Source organism: Pundamilia nyererei, unplaced genomic scaffold, assembly GCF_000239375.1.
Source record: "Pundamilia nyererei isolate P.nyererei 1_Seehausen unplaced genomic scaffold, PunNye1.0 scaffold00080, whole genome shotgun sequence".
NCBI classification, from domain to species: domain Eukaryota; kingdom Metazoa; phylum Chordata; class Actinopteri; order Cichliformes; family Cichlidae; genus Pundamilia; species Pundamilia nyererei.
Window position 1 is genome coordinate 51764 of NW_005187481.1, and position 12935 is coordinate 64698.

A 12935-nucleotide genomic window follows, 5' to 3' on the forward strand; every position below is an offset into this window, starting at 1 on the left:
TCTCTCACAGTTGAAGTGTACCTCTGGTGCAAATTACTGACCTCTGTCATCATTTTAAGTGGGGGAACTTGCACAATCGGTGGCTGACTAAATACTTTCTTGCCCCACTGTATGATTTCTATACATTTTACGTCAGATAAAAACTTTGGTTGTACGCCACTGTCTGTCCACCAGTTCTGAAGTTTTGGCACGAGATATGTGAGGAATTATCAAAGTGTCTGAAATGTAACATTCCAACTTCCCCCTTAGTGTGTTTGTTGGGCAGCTTAGATAATGTCACTACAGAAAAGAATATAGCCCATATGGTTTTCACTGCCCTATGCATAGCCAAGAAAACAGTCCTCATGAACTGTAAAAATAAAAATAATCTTAATTCTAACCAATATTGAAATGATCTATTAGATTACATTAGTCTTGATACCGCCTCTGCCACCACATCAGACCAATTGCTCTGGGCTTCTTTGATCAGCTCCATCACCTAGCGGGGGTGGGGGATCATAGTTTGGTCCCACCTTCGCTGTTGTGATTGGTGTGGGGGTAGGGACAGGCTTGGGGCGTTGGGGGGTTCCCCAGGAGCATCTTCCTTGGAGGGCTCAACCTGGGGTAGCGGTCATGGTCTATTAAGGGCTCTGTTGGCTCTTAGGTGACGGTTCCCCGTGGTTGCGTGCAGCAGGGCTAGGGGAGGGCCTGTGCTGACGGACGTGGGTTACTGACCTGGTAGCCTGGCTGCCCCGGGGTGGGTCCGGGATTGTTGTGGGGTTCTGGGGGTGCTCCGTCTCTGGGCTGGGGCCCTGGCTGGGCCTTGGGGGGTTGGGTCCTGGTTGGTGTGTTGCCGGGGTTGTGGGCGGGTGGGTGCATGGGGGCCCAGCCACTGCATCGAGCCACCTGTGGGGCTCTTCGACTGGTGGGGGAGGTTGTTACATCTTGCAGGAGCTCTCCTCTCTTCAGGAACTCACTCTGCAGGAGGGGGAGATACAGGAGAGGTGGAGGAAGATCTCAGCCTGGGCGTCTATTGTCTCGTGTAGTCTGGAAGATGAGTGGATTACGGGGTGGGTGCACTTTTCTCTATGGTGGGGTCGGGTGGGCTGTCCCGGGCTCTGTGGAGCCAGGCGGCGCTGCTGTACTGGGCCCTGGTCCAGATGGGCCTGGGCCCCCTTTCCCTGGCGGGTTGCGGAGTATGGGGGTGCCTACTGGGGTCAGCGGGGGAGCTGGCCTTGCCTCAATTTTATCTCACAACTTACACATTCACATTACTCACACTCTCATAACACATACATATAGGATCTTGGGGGTGGGCACGCTACACGGACTCCAAATTACCATCAGGGTGTACACCTCACCCCTGGCGTCGTTGCCCACCTCTCAATTCTAAATACACGTAGACATTGAGGGCTATCGGGAGGGGCTATGCGCTTACCTGCTGCTCTCTGGCAGGTAGCTCCATGTCCTCCTGGGTTTTAAATGCACCTTAGAACACACATGCATCAACACTACATATGAGCGGGCGGAGGGAGGTTTGGAATCTTCTCACACCCCGTTTCTCTGCGGCCTGCTGGAGCGTGGGGCCAGGAGGAGGAGTTGGCCGTCCGACTGGGGTCTGGAATGTGGGGCCTCCCTGCTGCTGCGGAGTTGGGGCGGTCTGCATCTCCCCACCGCAGGGAAAAGGGTAACACCACCTGGGTCTAGGTGCAGTTTCCCCCTCCAGGGGGTACCTAGACCCGGGGCTTAGAGTACACTTGGGGAGTGTGATTGTGTGTACAGTGTCTCTTTATGTCTGTCTCCACGTTGGGTGAGTGTTGAGTAATTGCATATGAGAGCATGAGGGTGGGAATGGATGCTTGTATCTTTGTGTGCCTGTATGTCTGTGTCCATATGTCAGGTTGGGTATCAGACACCACCTCTCTGGGGACATCTCAGGCCCTCCAAGGCTGCCGGCGGAGCTCCCGGGCACGTTACTGCAACCCCCTGGCTTATGTTCCGCGGCTGCTGACTGACCCTTCATCTGGGACTCTCCTTAGCTCTTTCTGGGATAGTGGCGCGGCTGCCCCTCTGTTGGTCTTCCTTGGTCTCTTGTGTTCTGAGGGCCTCCGGATGTCTGGAGTTTTGATCTCCTCCATACCTGCTTCATGCCCTGGTGGACGGGGCTTTGGCTCCCCACACCCTCTAACAGATCATTACATGTAGGAACCTTTTAAAAACAAGCGCGTTCATGCTCACAGGTGTACACACGGGTGCTCACACACGCAAATTACACACTTTTTGGCTCGGTGTTACGTGCTGCACAATAATGTTTAACATTTAGTATTTACTGTTATATTCCCATAGATCATCATGATGTTGTTTATTCTATTGCTCTAGTCTTCTTCTGCTTGTTTTCTTTTTTCTTTCTCAACAGGCGATCCAGGAAAAGAAAAAGAGAAACTCTGAACTTTTCTTCTTGTTTTTCTTTCCCGTCCCCGAGTCCAGTCTGGCCTGATTACAATAACTTAGAATAAAAATAACTAATAAAGATCAAATAAACTATGAAAAAAAAAAGAAGCAACTGTTTCTATATCAAAAACGTCATACTGCTGTTTACAGACATGCTTAATATATGTAGCTCGCCCAACTGCTTCAAAAGCCCCCCCCAACTGAAGCTTTCCATCTAAGCTATCTGATGTGTTGAGCTTTTTCTGGTTGTTTTTATAACAACTAAAACCATGCTAATGCTGTCTAAGTTTTTGACAATTTTTCATTGATAATAGGAATAGAAGCCAACAGCCACACACTAGAAATGTAAACAATCTGTAAGCATTTAGTTCTTTAAGAAGCTAAATGAATTCATTTGGGCTTCCCTTGTCCAATGTGCTGATCAAGGAGGTCTGCCTTATGAATCATATAGCTCATTCCAATGAGCTTACTTAGCAGCACTGTTTTTCTTTAGCTTTGTGCTGAACCCCCCCCCCCCCCCCCCCCCAAAAAAAAAAACAACAACTTTCTTCTCATTAAGGAGAAATGTGAGTTCAGCAAGAAAGAAAGAAAGCACCAGTCCCGTTCTTTCTATAGCAGCTAGCTGGTGTTCTAGATGTCACTGGTGCTCTTCCAACCTTACCTTGACATGCTGAGCATATTGTGTGTAGCTGTCCCTGCCTTACTGGCTTGTCTCACTGTTACCCAATTAACTAGCTGTCAAGGCAACACCACTAGTGCTCGACATGTTAGCTTTAGCTCTGACAGCTGCTGGTTAATTGTAAAAGGCAGCTGCTGGTTAATTGTAAAAGGCATTGTGTGAACTTCGCCTGTCAATACAACAGAGCAGCAATTGGGCTCTCTGAAGGGATTCCAGTTAAAATCAATGGCCTTTACTTGATTCACTCTTTTGCTTCAATTGACAATTCTTCTTTCTTTCTTTTGCTATTAAATTGTTCCATCTTATGCAGGAAAATCTGGTAGAGCCAACTTTTCTTTTCGCTCTCTCTCACTTGCGGTCATTTAGTCTCTTCTGTTTCTAGAAAAGCCTAGAAGACCATTTAATTTCCAGCTTTGTGTTTCTAGCCAGTGTCACCCTAACCTTTGAAATACCCACTTTTATCTCCTGCTTTTTTTGGTTGCATTTTTGGTTTCAAAGATGGTAGCCATCTTTACAGGAGAGACAACTGCATCTGATTTGTGTGCATTTTCATGGTCCAAGAGCCCTTGGCTAGCAGCTGTGAATGCAATGACTCAGAGAACAAGGCAGCAGCTCATGAGTGTCATGTCATCCGATGTTACCCAGCACCAGGGTGTGTGTGTGTGCCTGTAATGAAATGAATGGTGTTTCAGTAATAGAATAGACCATTAATGTTAATAATGTTGATTAAAATGGTCTTTCCCTCAGTACCACTTACTAAATGGTACATTGTTTACTGTATTTCTGCAAAACACCATGATGGCCTTGGGGGAAAAATGTATTTACAGCAAAAGCAAACATGAAAATATTTGAAAAGAAAAATCCACTCATGCAGTTGTAGTGCTTTGCACATGCTTTATATTGACACTAATTATTTTATTACCATAGAAACTGATGCACAGAATTTAATTTCAAAGTATTGTCGGATCCTTGTCGAATCCTTTCATCATTCCTCAGTTAAGATTAATCAAATCTGTTCTTTTCTTTTCTTCAAACCACCTGTCTGTCTACTTAGTCTGTCTTTTTCATATTAAAGTGGAGATATAGTCCTTTCTATTTTAAAATTTGGCAGTACAAGCATCCAGAAAAGCACTTTCTTAACCTTCATAGACTGTCTGGTGATAAATGGTGTGTGGTAGCCCTTATCTAACCTGAAATCTACCATCCATATTACTTTCTTTTCACTCTGACTCTTTTTGTTGTTGTTGTGGAGCACTGTTGTGGGTTGTTTTTGTGCCTTATGGACCCAATGACTACAAAGCAGAACCAGATGAATTTTATATGTAGTTCATAGTATGACTATAGAAGGAATAAATAACAATGCAACCACTTGATATTCCCCACTGTGTATATTTTAGGTTCAGTACTGATCAACAACAAACCAATGGACATCATGGGCCTCACACATGCAGTAAATTATCCAGGATGAATTAAAACGCTCTGCAATAGCCTTACAGTGAATGGGTCCCCTTCTCAACCCAGTGAACTAAATTGGTATCCTGCTTGCTAACCATGTTTCCCCGTATGAGCTGATAACTTAAAACTCAACCCCCTCATGCTTGAGGTAACATCTGGGTCCAAAAAACCCCCAATATGGCGTTGCCCAAAAAAGTAATGTTGAAGTTTCAGAATGGGTGACATGGTAATGGTAATAACCGGAAATTTCTCTAAATACAGTGGGTAGCACAACACAGAAATATGACCATAACTGTAATGTTACTGTCTATAACTGAAACTACTAAAAAGAATATTTATCATGTAAGTTACATTTCAAAAACACAAAAACAGCAGCACTGTTAAGACTTAACAGGTGACTAAATTTATATAAAGGTAATAAGGCTACTGAATAAAGTCGTTTTATTGAAGCGTGGAACAGTCTGATAAATGGCTAATTTTACACTGGTAAACAAGAAATGTGAGGGATCGGCATTTAGTTTAACTAAAACAAACAAAAATGGGTGTTATCACTTCAGGAACTAATGACAAGATCTTTTGGTACATTTGCCAGCAGCTAAATGAGCCTAAGTCCAAATCGTAATTAAACTGAGATTTGAGCTCATGACTCATCTGCCTCTGTGAATTTTGGTATGCAAAAAGCTGTGTGATAGCAGTAGAGACCTGCTGGCTTCTGGTGATTATGCTCCTGCAAAGGTGTAGGCAGCAAACCTGTATTTAGAATCAACCCTTTGGCGGCACAGAGCAGATCTGCTGTAAACTCCTGACACCTTTTAATCCTGTGAAAAATGAAAAGGGACATTGTCTGAAAGTTTGAAGGATTGTGTTGTTGTTTTGCTATGGCAGGTGGTGGTTGGAATAAAAGTGGGTGCACTTGGAGGAAGTGAAGGCACTTTTGTTGCAGAAGTCTCATAGGGATGTTCCCACAGTCCAGGGATGATTGCAGTCAGGGAATGAACGTTTGCTGCTAACTGACAGGCATCGTTTTATATCAGGAGGGTGATCACTCTGTGCTCCTGAGTGCTGTGTCAATTAAACAACAGTGGCCCAGGCAGGTGGAAAGGAGGACAGGCTAATTTCTGTGCTGCAGCAGTCTGGAGATTGGTTTCAGATTGCTGCAGGCGCTGACTCTATTCAGCCAACTCTCACTTTGACTGGTTCAATCACCCATACACAGCAGGCAGGTGGATAAGAGAAAGATTTCAGCCATATCAATACCAGGTGGTCTTCAAAGTGTACAGCGTTCAAACGTGATGAAACGGTGGGACACTCTGGGCTGTTTTGAGAATTCGTCACAGCAGTTTTTAATTACAGCCTGAAATCTGAGCCGGAAAGCCAACTGCAATGAAAGGTTATTTGTGTGCATTCCTATAGAACAAGATTTTCAAAGTCTGAAACTGTGATGACTCCTATAGTTTGTTGTCTATCCAGAGTCATGAAAAATATTATTTGACCCCCTACTGATATTGTCTGTTTTGCTGTGTATCTCATACTAAACCGTGTCAGACCTTCAAACAAAGTTAACTCTAAAAGTTTTCAGACCCTGCTGCCACAGCATTTCTGTGGGTTCAGATCCAGGCTAGGTTCACTAGGCCTCTCTAAATTGTTAATTTTATTCCTTTGAGACATTTAGAGATGGACTGACTCTTGCAGTTGTGCTTGGGCTTCACCTCACAGACTGACTGAATGACGTTCTTCTTTTCTGTCACAGAGCAGCATTTTCTTCCTCAGTTATTGCTAGATGCACTGCCCCTGTAGTAGCAAAGCATTGCTAAAATCTAGCACTTCTACCTCCACAGATTTCTGTAGTTTTAAAGTACTTTATTTGATTTATAGTAGATATAAAAGTACACAAAGCTAGTTTTAGCCACTCCCTTATTCACAAGGGGGTATCACAGCAGGTAGTTCCACGTGTTTGATTTCGCAGATTTTTATCCCAAATGCTTTTTGGAACACAGGGGGTTTGTGTCTCCTCCAGGGATCAAACCAGGGATTTTTAACTGGTTAGCTGAATATGGAAACGACGACACTATCGAGTCACTGGCTTTGGATTCAACAGTCCATGCAACATTTTTTGAGTTATCAAGCTTTGTGTGACAAAATATGTGTGAACGTCAATGTTCTTCTGAACAGTAGTTTTTGGTAACCACTCTGACATGAAGGCCACTTTTCTTATGCTTTTTGTTTTCAGATTGAAGATTAATGATCTCTGAGCTTTACTGAGTTAAGAGAAGGTGACAGTTAATGGAAGTTTTCTTGCATCTTCCTAGATAAATCATGTAGTTTGCATTATCAGTCGTCTCTGGGAAGGCTCTGTATTGTTCCAAGCCTTCTCCATTTGTAGAAATTCTCCTCACTGAAGATCCATGAAGTCCAGTTGTATTATGCAAAAGGATAATACACAGTTCAAGTTTGTCTCTGAGAAGAAGAAATTTTTTTTTAATGCAGATTCCAGCAATCATCCAGTAAGTGTTTAAAAGAAATAGATAGCGTCCTAGCCTCCTTTTACTTCAAGCAGTCTCTTTTGAAGTTTGGAGACCTGTTCTCTGAGTTGTAATCTTCTGTGCTCACAATGTGACACTGATGAATCCTCTGTGAACCCTGAGGAACGAGGAGGGACTTCTGCCACTTTTAAGCTACCCTATACTCAGAGAATGCAGTTTCCACCAACTTTTTAAATAAGATTTTTTTTCTTTGAAGCTCAGTATGCCATGGAAGTTAATGCTCTGGGATCCTTGCCTTCTTTGAGAAATAGTATATTCAAAGTTTCCTGTTATGTGTGAGCCAGAAGTTGTGGCTCATTTTGATCATTAGCATGCAGAACAGAGACAATTTCATGGAAATATTTATGGATGAACTAAATTGTGGCTGATGAGTTTTGTGAACTACAGCCATTGGGAAATAGAGAGGATGAGTATACATGAAAATTAAAATAATGATGTTGGGAGATGAGGGCAGAGCAACTGACTGCACACACACAGACTGCTTGTATAGTGATGAGTATATTTAAGTGAAGTATTAATAATTCCTATAGTGGGCAGCTGGTTTGGACAGAGCGTGCATGGGGCAGGCTAATCTCCCAATGGCTCTCTGACATTCCAGGCATTAGAAAGAGGAGGAAGGGAAGGCGCAGTTGAGGAAATTGCTATTACCTCCATCCTTGGATGAAAGAATTATTTTTATATTCCACTGTTCAATCTCCAATGCCCTTTAGGTAAAATGAATCACACAGAAGAGATAAAAGTTTTGTTTGCATTATTTACCCTTTAAGACTCGATTCTTGGTTGCACTTAAGAAGAGAAAGTAGTAAATTATTCTTATTCCTAAAATCCAATTAGATCTTACAGTGTGAAACACTAAACATGACTCATGTCTTCTGAGCAAGGACACATGATAGAGGCTAAACCCGTTAATATTACTCAACATAGGCTGCAATAACTGAAATGTCATCTCACAGAAAAGCCTTCTGGTTTTGTGACTTATTTACATCCTCAGCGCTGTGCATGTATCTGAGAGGATAAGTCACTTGGCACTTTTAATGAGATCTGCTAACGTTCATGTAAATTGTCCTCCAGGGACTGCAGGATTATTATTCTGCAATGTAAGTGGCTGTGTGGCAAATTTAGAGAAGTCAGTAGCTGAGGCGCTACAGAGACATCAGACATGAGCTTTTACTGTAACCCACATCCATGGATGCACTTCAAAATAAAATTAGTGAGTCAATGGCTGAAGCTTTTGGCTGAAATGTAACTTTTGTGCTAGATCTGCTGTTAGCTTTGAGCATATTTAAGCCATATCACATTAGTGGAAGCGTTGCTGTGCTGCATATCAGTGCAGCTGTGATTTGGTTGCAGATAATTTCCAGGCATCCTTAATGCCCTTCATGCTCTTCTGGAGACTATTTTTGGTGTGCGGCCTGTGAATTAGTTCAGGCGGTCAAGTTAAAATGGTACAAAATGTATACAACAGAAAATTTTCTCATAAGCACATTTTTCAACACCGCTGAGGGATAAGCGTGTCTATCATGTCGGTTTGATGCATCTGGGAAAATTTTCATTGCAAAATGCTCTCTACATTTTAAACATTCTGTGTCTGGTTGTTTTTTTTTCTATATTCTGTAAAAAATAAATAAATCTGTAGCTGATGTACCTGTGTGGTCAAATTAGTGAAGATGTTTTCTCACTTTACTTGTACTCCATCTAAAGTTCCAGCTGAACTCTCAGGGCCACTGTACAACGAGCTTTAAACACTCCCAAACACTAGACTTTTACACATGAAATCATCTTTGCTGTTGCAGACAGTATCTTTGACTACAAAGCCAAAATATGGATCTTTGTAAACCAGTCACATGCTGCATGAGGCATCCAAGGTCATGTCCCTGTCATGCTGAAGAGATTAGAGAGGCAATTAAAGATGATCTGGAATTAATAATCAGCCTCATGTTTGCATGGCACAATCTTTTCTGCCAGCGTGCTGAAGATGTGTTGTAGTGTTTGCTGTTCTGACAGGCATAGACTGACTCAGGCACGCAGACCGGAGCCCGCCTGTGGTCACCTGCCGCTAATCCTGCTAATTACATCAGAAGCACTCCTATGTGAATAATTTCTTCCTGCACATGGCAGCACAGTGGAGTTTGTAGCTTTAGCTTAAACCTACTGTTACAGTCAAAGAGAGAATTTTTAAAAAGCACGGTTTGATCCCCGAGGATCAAAAAGGAGGGAAACTAGTCCAAGCCTTGAGCTGAGGTCGGGCTCGTATTCCTCCGCATTGTCAACCCACAGCTGAACCGGGTGCCTGGGATGAACCCTTACAGACGGCTTCTCTTTCTTCCTCTGAAGTGAGACTGTGTTTCTCTGTGTTGAAAATGGGATAGCGGTGGTTTATTTCTGTCACACTGCGCCTTTGAGGTTGCCAAGGATGTCTCTCCACCAGAGGCCAAAGATTTTTAGCTGCCTTCTCATTTCGCCGCGCTATGCCTCGCATGCCACTCATTAAATCAGAGTTTGTTGCTGTTGTCACTGCTGTAACAAGTTGTATTGTGTTAAATCTTTGCTAAACATGATTTATGAAGTCTTGCTCTTAGCCCCACACACAAACATGTATTTCTTTTTGCAGGGTTCTGCATCTGAGAGAAGAGATGTTTGTAGTTCCAAAATCCTGTCTGTGGAATTCTTCAGCTGCATCAAACAGCCTCCTGCAGTCACCCCCCCCCCCCTCCCCGCTCCCCGTGCCTTCACCCTCTCTTTCTCCGAGCTAGAATCTCTGTGGTCTTCAGTCAAAATCCACACTCTTATTTCACTTCCAAATCGACAGCAGAAAAGTGAGTGAAGTACTTCACAGAAATTCTCACTCACAGCAGTTGAACAGTGGGCTGTATCTATCCATGACATAAACAAATCAGAGAGGCTGTTTTATGAGCTTTGGTATGTGGCAGTGAATAAGAAGTGACATGTATCCACACTTAAGATTCAGAAAACAAAACAGGGCCACAGTACACACCTGCCTCTGGCCTTATAACCTGTTTCCTATTTTGCATCCACCTTCCATCCTACTCTGACTAAAAAAGAAAAAATGGAAAATGGTAAAAAACGTTGAGGCCGCTTGTTTCCCAGCATCCAACAGCAAACCAACGTGTCTGGAATCAAGACAGCTGACCTTTGGGAAGCTAAACACATCCTCTGGGTGCCAAAGTGCTAAAAACAAACCAGAAGCTTCCAGCCACGGGGCAGATTATTTTAGAAGGAGGGAAAGCATGATGGAAAACAGCACTTACTTAGATATGTGCACAGAAAATGCATCCAGAAGGCGACAGCCACCCAGGGTGTGTTTTTGTCTTTTTTTGCAGCTACTCTCTGCTCCGTCAAGGTCAGGCCCCCTGTTACTGCCACCCTATAATCATGGCTGAGGTGCATCCACTGAGTGAGATCCAATCATTGGTGCCATTGTGTACAACATACAGTGACATGCTGACATGCTCTGAGAAAGGGGTGATGGGTTAGAGAGTGTTGGCTTTTAGAGAGGAAGTGGCTCCAAGGAGACCAGTACCACCTCTCAGAATTTTTTTTCTTTTATTTATTTTATTTTTGTAACCACTGAGATGGAAAGTACTTAAACAACCCTGATACTAGGGATGGGTATCGTTTAGGTTTTATCCGATACCGGTGCCAAATCGGTACTTTTGAAACGGTGCCGGTGCTCAAACGGTGCTCAAACCGGTCGGTGCTTAAAGAATGGAGAACACAAAATTGGTCCAAAAACCTCTCATGTTCAGCTGGTTTTTGTAAAAAGATAACAATGTTAGCCTTTTCTGCAGCTATGGGGCATATATGGTATCACTCTTGGCTGGAAGCTTAAACAATGGAAAAAACACAAACTTTGTCCAAAAACCTCTCATGTTTAACTGTTTTCCACTTTTTCTTTGGTCATTTTAGCCTTTTCGGCCAGGGTGAAGGGAGTATCTGCCATCAAACAAGAAGACAGCCGCATGTAGCTATGATGATGTTTGCTAGTTCACCTTACCTGCATTAATGTAATAACGTGGTTAGCCTACTCAACGTAAATTACACACGAACAACATTAAGCTCCTCACGCAGAGAAGAACGGCTGCTGCTGCCATCATCATCCGTCATCATTTCTGCTACACTGGCAGGGCTAGGGGCCAGGACTCTCCTCTTCGTGTTTTTGGGGATGTTGCTAACTCCGGGTCTGATAACAGGCACCACACCCGCAGTAGATGCGCTCGGTGTGAGGTCTCGCAGCAAGCTATCAAATACAGCGCATTTCTCGGCTTTTAAAAAAACCTATGAAAACCTATAAAAAAACTATGCGTCGCCAGGTGTTTCATCGGATTCGAGGTGTTACCTCCTTTGACAGTATCACAGTATCAGCTTAAAGAACTTGTTGCAGGCTGCTGAGTTTGCATATTTTGCTGTGAAGTACAGCCAGACTTTTGACCGCTTCGCCTTGGGCATTTTTAATCTGTAGCTCTGCTCTAAAAGAACGTACGTACCTGGACCCGCCTACTATCCTCGGAAACGTAAAATGATTGGCTAGAAGTGTATCACAGCTCAGGAAAAAAAAGCACCGAAATAAAGCACCGAAATATGCGCTGCTTTTCGGTCTGGTTACTACCGTTTATGTCAGAACCGGTGCCATCATGGCACTGGACACCGGTACCTGATACACAATGCAAATTGAAGCCCACTGTCTTATTGTGTTTGCATGTTTTTCCTCTGGAGCTACAAAGCCAGCCCGATTAACCTATCAACAGACAGAGATTAGACACTCAGGAAGTGAAGGTAGCAGAAGATAAATCTAAAAGGATTTCTAATATGAAGCTGGATCACTGTAGAGGCCAGTAATTCAGCAGTGCCAAACATACATTTTACTCCCTTATTGATTTCATGTCAGTGTTATAGGTGACATATCTAATAATTTATTACTGAAACAAATATTATCATCTTGTCCCTGTCCTGGTTCAGTTTATTCTTCTCTGTCCTAATAATATAGAGCAATGTTTGCATGAAAAGGTCTGTCAAGATAGTATACAGATGGCCCCACATATGTTCTGTGTTCAGAGAGCTCTGGTGGAGCATACAAACTGCAAAAATATTCCTATAGTCAGATATAGAAAGCATATTGCATATTGAAGGAGCTCCACATTTCCCACCAGCTTTGGTGGAACCAATCCATAAGTGAAAAAAAAAAATAACAGAGGCCATGAAAAAGAAAGTACTCAACTCTCGATTGCATATATGTTGATGCCATGTTACAAAGGTGCACTTGTTTTAATTTGAAGAGATTTACCTACCTGCTATAAAATGCCTCTGTTTGGAGGGGGGGCAGCCAGTCGGGAGACAGCTGGCTGAAAAGGAGATTAGCTAAAAAATCTTGTTACAGCCAGTGGATAAGTAGAAAAATCTGCAGAAAGCATAGAGATTAAAGCTAGAGATTGACGAGGTACAACACAAATGCTACGGCAAGGAGGAGTCAGGACCCCAGGTCAGGGGGGAGATATCATCACCCCCACCCGAGATTGGGTACATAGCCCCAAGTGCGATAGGAGAAGGATCGTTGAATGCGAGAGGAACTGACCTGAAAAATAGGAATGGCTAACCGAAGCCATACACCCAGCCCGCAGGGGCGTGCTGGGTGTATATATATATGTATGTATATACATACATATATATATGTATTTATAAAAACACCCAGCACGCCCCTGCGGGCGGTTTATTCTTCAAGCTCGGGTCCTCCACCAGAGGCCTGGGAGCTTGAGGGTTCTGCGCAGTATCTTAGCTGTTCCCAGGATTGCGCTCTTCTGGACAGAGATCTC

The 12935-nt window shown here is 43.4% G+C and overlaps 1 protein-coding gene across 1 annotated transcript in view; it reads left to right on the plus strand.

Moving 5' to 3' along the window:
- srrm3 (serine/arginine repetitive matrix 3) overlaps positions 1-12935 on the plus strand; it is a 117809-nt gene that overhangs the window by 51661 nt on the left and 53213 nt on the right. The window lies entirely within an intron of this gene.